Here is a 14,570-nt window from a genome sequence, read left to right as displayed (position 1 = left end):
TTGTAAATATAATTTATGTTTATGAGTGTTTTGTTTTAAAGTGAAAGATCACCATTAAACTATATCATTGTATTTGAAAATTCTATATAAAATTCTTGTTTGTATATCATCGCTCAATAAGAATATGTTCAAGTAAAATTTAATGATGAAAAGTTATAGAATATAGTTATGATGATAGGAAGAAAAAATTAAGAGAAAAAATAAAAAGATTATAGTTTGGATTTGACATTTTATTTTATTGACTTTTTAACTTATTTTGTCTTTTTGTGACTATTTTAGCCTTTTCGCCCCAAAATTCTTCATGCCAAATGAGGGCACAGTAAGAAAAAGGACAAGATGGTGATTTAAAAAAATTTAAGGTATAACATCAGCAATCCAAAGGGTAATTTATAATGAGAATACAAATTTTCAGAAGGTGAATGTAATATTTCAAATGTGAAAGGAAATCTGCATTAATAGAAACCTTAGGGGGGTGTCAATGTAATTTACCCTAAGTTTTTAAATTTATGTTAAAGGTGCGTGTTAAATATATTAATATATTTTATATTATGTGATGTGATATTTTTTTTTTTAATTTTAGATTAAAAAAATTAATTTTAAGAATAAATTTATAAAATTAAAAAAAAAACTTTAAAAGTTAATGTTAAGAAATAGTTAAAACATAAAAAAGACAAAATAAAATATCGTAATAAGTTATCTTTTTTTTCTTTTTTTTTTTTGGGTAGGCATCCTGATAAGTTATCTAAACGTGTAACATCTCCAAGCACTTTGCTATATTAAACCAGCATAGCAAGCCACAATAATAATAATAATAATAAAAAATAATGTTAGAGACTCTGAAAGTTTTATTAAAATTTTTATCAAATATTTTATATGGGTACGAGACTCACATCGTATGAGTCTCACACTTATAGGAGACATCATATACAGCTTGGTTTTGGGCTGTGTGGTTTAATTTTGCGGGGATTCATGTTTTTTATGTTCTTGTTAAGTCCTTCTTAACTTTTTATTTTTATTTTTTTAAAAGAAAAAAAAAATTCGTGAGGCCAAGGGGTTGGTTGTATGGATGCGAGTAGCAGTAGTAGGGGTAATTTGTACTTTTCGAATCTCTCTCGATGCATGTCATCTTCTTGTACCTTTAATTTCATGCTATTAATGAAATTTTTCTTTGCCGATCAAAAAAAAATATATATATATTATTAAAAGTAATGTTTTTCTAATACTTAGGTGGCATATTATAAAGTCTTACTTTTTCTAAGAGAGCCACGTCAGTATGTATTTTCTTAATTACATATAGAGTTTTACATAAATCCAAACCTAATTTAAACTATATTAACTTTACCTATTTTATAGGACTCCATTTGACAAATATTTCTTTTTCATATATATATTTGTGGTAAATTGAGATAATCTATAAATCTAATACCAATTTTGCATTTCATGTTTTTCTTTTTAATTCTTTCAAGGGTATTAGGATTTTTTTTAATGCTAAATTGCCTCTTTTTTTTTTCTTCTTATTTTTTGGTGCATTATTCTATGTCCAATACCAATACTATATTATTTTATATTATGGATTTGTCGTTTAAATTTTATAGTAATTCTATATATGAAATTATACTTTATTTTCTTCATGATTTTATATAATCACAACTCGTATGAAGAAAAACCTGCATAATAATGATATTCTCGAGAAACCTCTAAAGTTTGAATTTAGTGCTTGAGTTATTTTTTCAATTGTTAAACAATAAGTTATTTTATGTTTTGACATTGTATTACAAATTATTAATCACCACATACACTGAGATGTATTTACCATTTGGATGCTTTCATTATTTTATTTTTTTGGGTTTAGATGTTATTATGTGATTTTTTCTTGATCAGTCGTTATTGAATTTCTTTTATATAATTGATATTTTAATTTAATTAAGAGTATTTATTTTACAATCTTATAATTTAATATACATATATATATATATATATATATCATATAAAATTATTATATGTCCAACTACAACATATTTATATTTAATTTTAATAATAAAATTTATATAATTTTTATTTCTACATGTTTTTATTTTCCACATGAATATAAGAGAAAATTAAATAGTTAGAATTACTTTTAATTTTATATTACTAATTTTTTTTCTAATTATAATTATTATTTTTAATATTAAAATGAGTATTTATTTTACTATTTTATAATTTAATATATATATCATACAAAATTATTATATAATAATTACATTTTTATAATATAATAGAACTAAAATTATCAAAATACACAAATAATTTAACTAAAATTAATATATATAAATATTCAAGTAACAATTTTATGAAACGATAGCGTCAATATTATCAAAATAAATAATTAAAATCATACTTTAATTTTAATTTTAATTAATTTTTTTTTATAACACACATTATACCATTAAATATTCTTTTTAAAAAAATAACACGTAAATTCCACGAGTCATTTAGTAAAAAAATTAGTAGAACTCTTGAAATCTCTAATATTTTTGTAAAAAAAAAATCGACAATAGTCTCATCTAATGTTCCAACAATTTGATGCAATTGCTAGTTAAATACAGCGAGGCACTATTGCTGGCTTATATTTGTGTAAATTACAAAAACCTTTCTTGGTATTTGGACAAAATATAATAAGTTTTATAATTTGCGTGTAATTACATTACTTTTTCTTTTAATAAGATTAATATAGGTGGTATGAAAATCCTAGAATAAATAAAATGTATGACAATATCATTTTTTTTTCTATATAACTAATACATTTTTGATAAAAAAAGAAAAAAGAAAAGAGGTTATAAATGCCATGCCAATTAAAATTTTGAGAAAACTTAATATAATTATGCTAAAACTATAGAGTTGGTGTATTTTCTCCGAACCTTATAAGAGAACAATATATAATTTACCTGATATGTTTTTTTTGTTTCCAATGTGTAATGATGATAAAGTTTGTTACAATTTTATCTAAAAAAGAAAGTTAGAATGTTGGAGTGTACATTGAGAAAGTAATTAGACGCTCACGTCCAAAGTTCATTTCTAAAACTGTTGAGTTAATTGGCCCAAACTTAAATCGTTTTGGATCAAAAGAACATTCAGCTTGTTTGGTTTGGATTTTCAAGATTCACTTTTCAAAAAATTAATTTTTATTTTATTTTTCATGTTTTTTTGTTTTCACTAATTTTTTTTAATATTCTAAGCAATTTTTAAAATTTTTAGATACACCTAACATAAACACACTTTAAAAGTATAATATTTGTGAAAAAAATCTTCGGAAAATTCACTAAATACCAAAAATAAAAAAAAAAAAAACTAAAATTCAGTATATTTTTCTATTCTTGCGTATTTATTGATTTTTTTTACAAATATTTTATTTTTTAGATATATCTAAGTAAGATGTATCTAAAAAAGTAAAAAAAAAAAAAATTTGCTTAAAATTTTTAAAATATTCACTAAAAAAAAACACACACAAAAAAAAAAAAACTTAATTTTCAAAAAATTGAAACAAAACACACTGATTTTTGTTTAAAAAGACATGCTATTTGTTGAAAAGTTTAACTATCTGTTCAAAAGCTTAACCATCTGTCTATCTGTTCGAATGTTGATTATTTATTCAAATGCACCTATTTATCTGTACATGTGTCATCTATTTGTCTAACTATCTGTTCAAATATGTGCATGTCTCGCCAATCTATTCACATATCTGTCCAAGTCATTGCCATTAGCTACTGCCACTAGTCGTTACTATCAACTACCATTGGCCCCACAATCAATTGTCGCCTGCCGGTGATTTTTTTGGCTAATTTTTCAACAACTTATGCAATGATTTTTCAATGCGTGTCCTTATCATGAGAAAATAATAAAGTTTGGACTAAATGACAGGTGACATATAGGAATAGAGTTTTCACCAATTAACCCAAAGTAATTAGTTATTAGAAGGAAAAAGGAAAAAAATTGTGAATTTTGGAAAACTTTTTTCATTATCATTGTTTGGAGATGTTCTAAATTTCGCTACAAAAATAAGTTTTGGTAAGAAAAAACATTAGTGATCCACGATTTTTTACAATCATCAAGGAAAAATTTACAACGTGCGCTTAAAAAAAGGTGTACATCGTTTAAAAAAAAAATCAATTTTTTTTTAAAATAAAATTATGAATATTTGTGATATGTATTATGGCACTATGTAATAAAGTTATGAATAATTTGCTTGCATAGCACAGATAAAAAAAAAATAATAATAATTTTAGTTTTTGTATAAGCAAGAAAAATTTGTATAGGTACAAGTTTGGAAGAAAAAAAAAGGACTAGTTTTTTTTTTTTTTTTTTGGGACAATTATTCACAAATTTCTCTTCACATACTTATGTTTCACTTGGTTCAAATTATTTTCTTATGTACCAATAAGTCCTATGAGTAATATAGTTATCAAAATATCTCTAATAATAATATTCACATTGATAATGAATGTTTCGTGATGTGAACATTCACATTGTCAATATGAATATTTACACGTCAATGTGAATATTTATATTGTCAAATATGAATGTTCATCCCCTCCAAAAATAAAATAAAATGAATGTTCACATTATTAAGTTGTTAAGTGTTAAAAAAATATTTATAAGGGTAAAAATATCCATAAAATACTAAAATATGATAATTAGATTTGGTAGATCAAATATTCAAATAATATGACTTTTTGAAATACAAAAATATATTATGGACTGATTGAGATTAATTGAGATATAAATGCTTAAAAAAAATTCCTAATAATTTTTTTTAAAGGGTAAATTATGTAAATGGTCTGTAGTTTACGCGATGTATCAATTTAGTTCCTATTGTTTTAATTTGCTAGATTTTGCTCCTTAATTTAACAAATTGTATCCTATTGGTCCAATAAATAACAACCGTTAGGTTTTGTGGATGGAAAATTGTCATGTGCTGAAATGATTTGTCAATTTGGTCCTTGTAGTTTACACGATATATCAATTTGGTCCATATTATTTTAATTTGCTCAATTTTGAAAGGGACCAAATTGACATAATTCGTTAAACTAAATGGGAAGATTGAGCAAATTAAAATAATAAGAACCAAATTGATACATCATATAAATTACATGGACCATTTACATAATTTATCCTTTTTTTAAATGTATAAAGACTTCATTTTTAAAAGGGTAAATTACAAATACACCCCCTGAGGTTTGCTTAAAGTACAGATTGCCCTCTGTGGTTTGAAAAATTACAAATATCCCCTTACTAGAATTTTTTTATTTAACATTTTTAACTAAAAAATAAAATTCTTAATTGCTCTCCGATACAATAATAAAATTACTTAAATTATTAATTGAAACATATTTTTAACATCATTAAAAATTATTAATTGACTTAATGATTTATTAATAAAAATGACGATTTATTATGAAATTAGAAATCTCAAGATAGAATGTAATTTTTAAAATTACATAAGACAATTAATATTTTAATCAAATTTCAAAAAATATATTTGTAATTTACCATTTTAAAAATTTCACCCAAACATCCAACCCCCCTCCAAAAACAAAAAAAAAAAAAAAGAGTCAGCCTGGCCTGCTATTAGTCAACATTTGACTTTCACAGAAAACTCCAAACACCAAGTGCTAAAGCTAAGCATACTATATTCAAGCACCAAAACACGTTCAGCACATATTCAAACTTCAAACTTGAATACCAGTTTAATTTATTAATCTATATACAGGCCGAGGCAAGCCGGCAAATCCGTCAGTTTAGATCTCAAATTTAAACTAAAAATTAGGGTCTTAATTTAGAAAAAATCCTTATAGTATTGATTTTAATTTTATTTATGTTAACTTCAATTAAATGAAGGCTCCAATTATTTTAATTTTTAACATCAAAACTCACTTATATAACTCCAGTCCTTATCACCAACACAAAAGCAAAATTGTTTTTATAAATGGAGGATCTCAATTACTTTGATTTCAACTTACCAAAATCCGACTAAATCTAGCACTTAATACCAAACTAAAAACAATCACTCTGTTTGGTTTTAATTTCCAGAATTCACTTTTTAAAAAATTCTACTTTTTTTTCGTATTTTTTTTTGTTTTCACTAATTTTTAAAAATATTTTAAGTATTCTTTTTTAATTTTTAGACACACCTAATATAAATACACTTAAAAAGTATAATATTTGTGAAAAAAATCTTTAAAAAATTCACTAAATATTAAAAATACAAAAAAATAAAATAAAAATTAATACATTTTTCGTATTTTTGTGTATTTATTAATTTTTTAAAACATTTTTCACAAATATTTTACTATTTGGATACATCTAAGTAAGGTGTATCTAAAAAAGTAAAAAGATTGCTTAAAATTTTAAAAATATTCACTAAAAACAAAAAAAAAAACCCAAAAATAAAAAACTCAATTTCCAAAAAATTGAATTCAGAAAATTAAAATCAAATACAATTTTACTAATGAACGGCCCAAAGTAATTGATTTCACTTTACCAAAATTGTCTCTAACTTAATTCGCCATTATGAGATTGAACTTTTTTAAATCTTAATATCATCTCTAAATGCCTTTAGATTTTGTGTCATTTCAAGTTTTACTTCAATTGTATGTTGACTTTACTTAAAAATTGAAATATCTAGAATTGAATTGATTGTTGTTTGTGAAATAATGTAATGCATTGTTCATTTAATCATACTTCTAAGAAAATATAGAAGAATTAATTGGATTAAAATTAGGAGCTCGTGGTTCAATTTTGCAACTAAAAATGCAAGAACCGTAATGTTTAAGTGATACAGTGATAATATTTGTTCAATTTTTCGCTTTGAGCCCCTAAATGTTCAGAGCCAGCCCTAATACAGAACTATATAAAATCTAAATAGTCAACGACATGAAGTATAAATATGCTTTGATATGAAGCAAATCACCTGTTTATTTATAACTAACTATACTAACTGGGATTGGTTTAGTGGTAAAACTTTTGAATTACTCGCTCAAAACTTGAGTTTGAATCTTTATAGTCATTTGTTGGGATTAAATATATTTCTTAGTGCTCAACACACGAAAGGGTCTTAGCTTCAGCCTCGATGTAGGTGTGGTGGAGTTCTCACTGAACTAGTCGAATAATTAACTGTTTAAATTTTGTTTGAAAACATAAATGAAAAAAATCAAATTAATCAAACATCCGTAGGCTTATGATCAAGTCCTAATTGTTTTTAAAAAATTAACAAAATCATGTTAACGGATTGAATTATTGAAAAAGATTCGGAACGAGCATCCACAAAAACTCACAACAGCTTGTTGTGTGGCACAGCAGGAATCCCAGAATAGACCGGTGAAGGATTCCACTCATTTACAGTCTTGTTTTTTGCTTTTGTTTTTTTGCTTTTTGTTTTAATATGAAAGAAGGAATCCACCTACTTAATTGTCATCTATACGTTACTTTAGGGAGGTCTTTAATTAACTTTTTTTTTTTAATGGTCTCATTTTAATAGTAGTATAATTAATTGACCAAAAAACAAGAACTAGCTAGTCGCTATAGTTGGGAAATTTCAAATTATATATACACATTACACACTCGGCACACCATCATATGCAAGTGCCTAATTCATCAAGAACAAAAACTTAACAAAAAAAAAAAAATCATGGCAAGGTCGCTTATTGTTCTGTACACTGCTCTTGTGTGGTGGTGGTGCTACTTGTGCAACATCCCTCCAGCCAGTAGCATCATGCCAAATGAGACAGATCGACTTGCATTGGTGGCCTTTCAGGCTGCAATAGTTCAAGACCCATTCGGTGCCCTCACTTCCTGGAATCATTCAGTCCACCACTGTCACTGGAACGGCATTTTGTGCGGTCGTCGACATCCTGATAGAGTTATTGGGCTCACTCTAGATTCCCAAGGCCTGGTTGGATCGCTCTCACCTCATATTGGAAACCTCTCCTTCCTCAAAAGCATTGATCTTCAAAACAATAGCTTCCACGGTCCAATCCCACAGGAGATGGGTCGCTTGTTTCGGCTACAAACAATGAACTTCAGCAACAATTCGTTTGGTGGTGGAATACCCAACAACCTTTCTCGCTGCTCAAAACTTGAATGGCTGAACTTGATCGACAACAACCTAACCGGAAACATCCCAGCTGAGTTGGGCTCTTTGTCAAGGCTTACAACTTTAGCCTTGGGTAAAAACAAGCTTTCAGGAAGCATCCCTCCTTCCATTGGAAACCTTTCATCTCTTTACCAAATCTCTTTATCGGAATGTAATTTGCATGGGGAGATTCCGGCAGAAATTGCTAGGCTTCGAGGCTTGCGATATGTCTGGTTATGGGGGAATAACCTATCTGGCAAGGTTCCATCTGGCCTTTACAATATCTCCACCATCATTTGGTTATCACTAAACTTTAACCAACTTGAAGGAAATATTCCTCCTGATATAGGCTCCACACTTCCCAATCTCAAGTCTCTTAGTCTGCGTGACAATTTGTTTACTGGAACAATTCCTACTTCACTGTCAAATGCTTCGGAGCTCGAATTGATACTCTTCTCTACAAATGATTTCAGCGGGACAATGCCGAGAGACCTTGGAAAACTTCGGGGTCTTCAATGGATAAGTGTTTTTCAAAATCGGTTGCAGGATGACCTCACTTTTATTTCATCTCTAACAAATTGCACCATTTTACAAACTATTGATGCGGGTAGTAATCTTTTTAGAGGTTCATTGCCTGACTCCATAGCTAATCTCTCCACATATCTTGGTTGGATAGGTTTGCAGATTAATCAAATACATGGAAGCATTCCTTCAGGCATCGGGAACCTCCTCAACCTCACTTTCTTATCTATGGCAGTGAACAATCTTGCTGGCCCTATTCCATCCTCCATTGGCAGACTTCATAATCTGCATGCTCTGTTCTTAGACAGGAACAAATTCACAGAACTTCCATCTTCGCTTGGTAATTTGACTTTGTTGATTTCTCTCAACTTGGGAGAAAATAACATCCATGGAAGCATACCTCCGAGTCTGGGCACTTGTCATAGCTTGTTGGAATTATACCTTTCTCAAAATAATCTCAACGGTCCAATACCCCCTGAAATTATGAAGCTCTCAACCCTTTCATCATTCCTCATGTTAGATCACAATGCACTAACCGGTTCTCTTCCATCAGAAGTCGGGTCTTTGAAAAATCTTGGATACATGGATGTATCCCATAATAAATTATCAGGACCCATACCAAACACTCTCAGTAGTTGTTTGAGTCTGGAATGGCTTCACTTGGAAGATAATTCATTTGAGGGTGAGATACCTCAAAGCTTGAGAACACTAAGGGGTTTAAGAGTGTTGGATCTTTCGCTAAATAATTTGTTGGGGCTTATCCCAAGTTATCTAGGTGAGTTTCAACTAGATATCTTGAATTTGTCTTTTAATAGGCTAGGTGGACAAGTTCCAATACAAGGAGTGTTTCAAAACGCGAGTGCGATTTCAGTTGTAGGAAATAATGATCTTTGTGGAGGAATTGCTGAATTAGACCTTCCTCCTTGTCCATCCTCCAAATCAAGCAAGAATAAGTTGTCTCACAAAATGATAGTGATCCCAGTGGTGGTTGGTGTTGTGATATTTTTATGTTTGTTAGTTAGCTTCTTTATATTTATATTTCTTCAACGACATCGTGTTTCAAAAAAGAATGCCTCTTGCACGCCATCAATCATGCATCGATTTTTGAGGGTTTCTTATGCAGAGCTTCTCAAAGCCACCAATGGATTCTCAGAGGCTAATCTAATTGGTGTTGGGAGCTATGCTTCAGTTTACAAAGGGATTCTTGATAACGTTCAGATGGTTGTCGCAGTGAAAGTTCTCAATCTTCATACCAGAGGAGGTTCTAAGAGCTTCATGTCAGAATGCAAGGCACTAAGAGCCATAAGGCACCGAAATCTAATGAAAATTTTGAGCGTTTGTTCCAGTGTGGATTTCCATGGTAATGAATTCAAAGCTTTGGTATATGAATTTATGGCTAATGGAAACTTGGGCAACTGGTTGCATCAAGTTGACGTGGGAGACCATGAGCAGCTCAAAGAACCTAGAAATCTTAAACTAATCCAGAGGCTGGACATTTCCATTGATGTTGCCTCTGCACTTAAGTATCTTCATTGTGGTTGTGAGTCAACAATTATTCATGCTGATCTAAAGCCAAGTAATATTCTTTTGGATGATGAGATGACAGCCCATATTGGAGATTTTGGGTTAGCAAAAATTATTTCAACCGTTTCAAGTGATGTGGCACAGGGTCAAAGCAATTCAATTACGATAAGGGGAACCATAGGCTATGTTGCTCCAGGTACAAAATCTTTTCAATTTCCTTGGAGTAGAAAAACTCAACTTGCAATAGGAAAAGTAATATATATACACACATACATATATATACAGCTTGCATGGTATAATTATTTTAGCATAAACAGCCATACAAAAAACCATGGCTTTCTACAAAATAGTGGGCACCTACATCTTTTTAAAGAAATTTTTTTTTTTAATACATATTCTGTCATTTCTGAATGCTCCCAATGTGTGCTTCCACCTGAGTTAATACTCTATGTCGCCTCCTTTGTTATATCTTGTCTTTCTTATTTTTCCTTTAAAAAAATAAAATAAATTATTTATGTAATTCTAGTATGAAAGTTCAGCCGAATCAAAATAGTACATGGTATCTACTTGTTGAAAGAATTATTATATTGCTTCGGAACCAAAGCATTTTCCAATATCTTACTCAATTCTTGGAAACTCGTATATTGATTTTGATATACCTTTCCATGCAAGACTAATTTCTGTTTGCTTCAATGAAAAATAAAATTAAACTATGTGAATCATAACAACGATCTCACTCAGTCACTCGCACGCACCAACAAAAAATATTGTTATTGAGAGATTTGAGGTTAAGGTCATCATACAACATTAAAATTGCCTTACAAAAATTATTATACATATGTCAACTAACTATAGGCTCACTTTTCACACTAACATTAGTAACAATTTGCTGAGTATGGCATGGGGGACATGGCTTCCACACTAGGGGATGTATATAGCTTTGGGATTCTTTTACTGGAAATGTTTACAGGTTTGAGACCAACTGATGATATGTTTAAGAATCATCTAAATCTTCATAACTTCGTTAAGAATGCATTGCCTGATCGAGTGATGGAGATTGTGCATCCCTGTATCCTATTAGAGCATAACACAAGAAGGTGGATTAAAGACTGCATGGTTTCCGTTCTACGAATTGGGGTTGCATGTTCAATGGAATCGCCAACAGATCGAATGGAAATGGGGAGTGTTATTAGCGAATTACATAAGATCAAAAATATTTACACGAATGAAGGGTTGAACAAAACTAGGAAGTTGGAAGAGGTTTTTAACATGAAAATCAAAGGTGTGTGGCATACCCTCTCGACCGATGCATATGCATACCGAAATAGAGAATGCTATACTCAAAATATATTTTTTATTCGAATTTCTTACCACTAAATACAAAGACATGAATTCCACCTATAGTTATTAATATGGATCTTACTAAATTTGTGACTAGTGGTAAGAAAGTCTGATAAGAAACTCGTTTACATATAACATTACTCTACCAAAATACATCGTTCTTCTTTTGAAGCATCTCAATTTCATTTTCTCATTTTCTTTTCTTTATATTTTTTATTGTAATCTATTCATGTTCCAACTATGAGTAAGTAGACTAAAGTTTTTTTTTTTTTTTTTTTTTTTTTTTGGGGGGGGGGGGGGGGGGTAAGTGAACTAAGCATGTTTATTTTTTTTACTGATCAAGGTTACTTCCAAGGTCCTCCAAGAATGGTTAGCCACTCCCACCAGTCAGTAGAGAGTACAAGTGGTGGCTTTATGTTAATTATGCTTGCCTCTTCGATGAGTGTTCATGTGATCGTTAATCATCTTCATCAGCAACCTTTAATCTATTGCTTAAATAACTCTCACTTTTTCTCCTTTGCTTTGGCTATATCATATATCAACAATGTGTTCATGTAAGGTGTTCCAACTAAGATTGTGTGCCTAAATTACCATTTATCCCTTTTAAAACCAGCATTTCGTTGTGCCTTTTCTTTGAAATTGCATGTCAATATAATTCTTGCTCTTTAATGGTTGTTAAACTGTTGTCGGAAATTGACATTTACGCTCACTTTTCACGAAGTGTTATTTGTAAAAAATATTCTCATCATTGGTCATAACCTTTAAATTAAATGTTCTAGTAATTTCACTAGCGGTCATAGTGACGGAGGTAGAAAACGCTTTCCACCCAAACAAATTTACTTTTCGTTCACACCATCACAAATTAAGGTTTTTGAGACAAAAGTTAAGGGACAATTATTTTTTAGGAACGAAATATTTTTGTTGCTAAAAATATTATTATTATATATATATTTAGTGATGAATTTTTATCCTTTGGGACCAGTATTTTGTCTCAAAAAATAAATCTTTTTGAGATCAGATTATTTTATCTCTAAAAGTGCATTTATTAGCAATATTTTTCAAAATTGTCGCTAGAAGTTTGTTTGTTTGTTTTTTTTTAAAATTTTTTTTTCTAGACAACATTTTAATAACTATTCTTGCAATAACTGAAATTGGTTTGTAAATGTTTTTGTAACAAAATTTTCACTATTAAAAATCCCTAAAAGTATAATCCCTAAAATTCCATTGTGGTGTCATTTTAGTTATTTTGTCATATCAAATACTAAAAAATACAATATATATTAGAAAATATTCTCTCCAAAACAAAGACAACATTGGATTGTGCCAGAGATTAACCTTCTTTGCTTGTCTAATATTCAGTTAATTGCTAGTTTCTAAGGTTATACATCATCCAGCCAAAAATAAAATAGACCTACATGCATAGTTGCATCTATTGATATTAATTCCTTCCCTCCACAAGCACTGCTTATTTATTATTCATTTATTTAGTATTTGCCCATATGGGACGCAAACTTGCAATCTCCAATAAAAGAGTCGGACAGTATATCACCGTGGCACTTTTTCTGTGTGGCCATATTTACTAACCTATAAAGTTTTGTTCCAATCCCTATTCATGATTTTATTATGGGCATATATGGTCACTACAACATTTTCTTAGTTTAGTGACATTTGAAAGTGCCACAAAACTATTCTTCTAATGACATTTTTTAGTCTTGTGGCATTTTGAACTAGTGTCATTTATACCGGTGCCACGGTAGATACTAGTGCCACGGTAAATACTTGCAAGTGCCACTGCACCATCATAGCTAAAAACTTTCAATGACATTTTGATATCATGATAGATACTATATGTGACACTATCAAATGCCATTAAAAAAAGAGTTAGTGGCACTTCAGTGACACTTGTAAGTGCCATTACACCATTAGGGCTAAAAACTTGCAGTGACACTTTAATGTCATGGTAGACACTATTCGTGACGCTATCAAGTGCCATTAAAGAAGACTTGCAATCTAAAAATTGCCACGATATGAATTTTTAATGACACTTGTTATGCCACAATTGATATTTATAACAACTTCATAAATGCCACTAAATCCAATTCATTTGTGCCATTAAATGGATATAAGTGCCATTGGAACTTATTTTAGTGACACTTTGCAAAGCTACTATCACTACTACAAAATGTCACTTATATGTTCTTTTCATTGACACTTTTAAAAACTACAACTAAGCATGCGTAAATGCTTGTAAAAATTGAATCGATTTTATAAACAATTGAATATTAACTGCCAAATTCTATATAAATTTGACATCCATTCATTATGTAATATTTTCATAATAATAAACAAATATTACCACCATAGGATCATCACATCAAAAAAAAAAAAAAAAAATCAAACCATAATCAACTATTTATTATTGAAATACAAATTTATTTATATTGCAATAAAATTCCTTGCAAAAATTATAATACCACATTAACAAAGTTAAAGCAAAAAATATTTAAAAGAAAATTAGTTCAACCATAAGTTCTGAAAAACCACAGTGATACCTATCTTCCGGAGACACAAATTATCAAAATAAAATCAGTTCCCAAATTCTTAACCTCACTTGTATAAATATTCTCGGCTAGCTTCCATAACTTGCGAAATCTGCATCCAAAAGATAAACATATAAAGGTAATTGAAACTATATTAAGTTAGTATAAATTTGTTAATGAAATTAGAATTTACGAAAGAAATATACCATAAATGGAGCAGGCCAAGCAACATGAGTTCCAATAGCTTGTCCAACTGTTTTGACAAGTCCATATGATCGGATCAAGCTCTCATTAGGTTTGACTGACACTTGAACATAGACCTCCCAATAGTCAGGTTCTAGTTCTTCCCCTTCTACTTCTTTAGATGTGTCTGTGCTTTTAAGTACACTGATTGCAACTGTTTCTGTTGGCCTAATGATACTTTTTAGAACTATATCTCCCACCTGTAAATCAAGATTTAACTACTTAGGTATTTATATATTTAAAATTAATAAATAATATTTAAATAATAAACTAGTACAAAGTGCCAGAGT

At 29.4% G+C, this 14,570-nt stretch overlaps 1 pseudogene; it reads left to right on the top strand.

Moving 5' to 3' along the window:
• The first annotated feature begins 7,666 nt into the window (after positions 1-7,666).
• Positions 7,667-12,659, top strand: LOC145793596 (putative receptor-like protein kinase At3g47110 pseudogene; annotated as a pseudogene).
• The last annotated feature ends 1,911 nt before the right edge of the window (positions 12,660-14,570 follow it).

Source organism: Camellia sinensis, chromosome 6, assembly GCF_055761805.1.
Source record: "Camellia sinensis isolate YWXY chromosome 6, ASM5576180v1, whole genome shotgun sequence".
Taxonomy (NCBI): Eukaryota; Viridiplantae; Streptophyta; class Magnoliopsida; order Ericales; family Theaceae; genus Camellia; species Camellia sinensis.
This window is presented reverse-complemented; position numbering and strand designations above follow the sequence as displayed.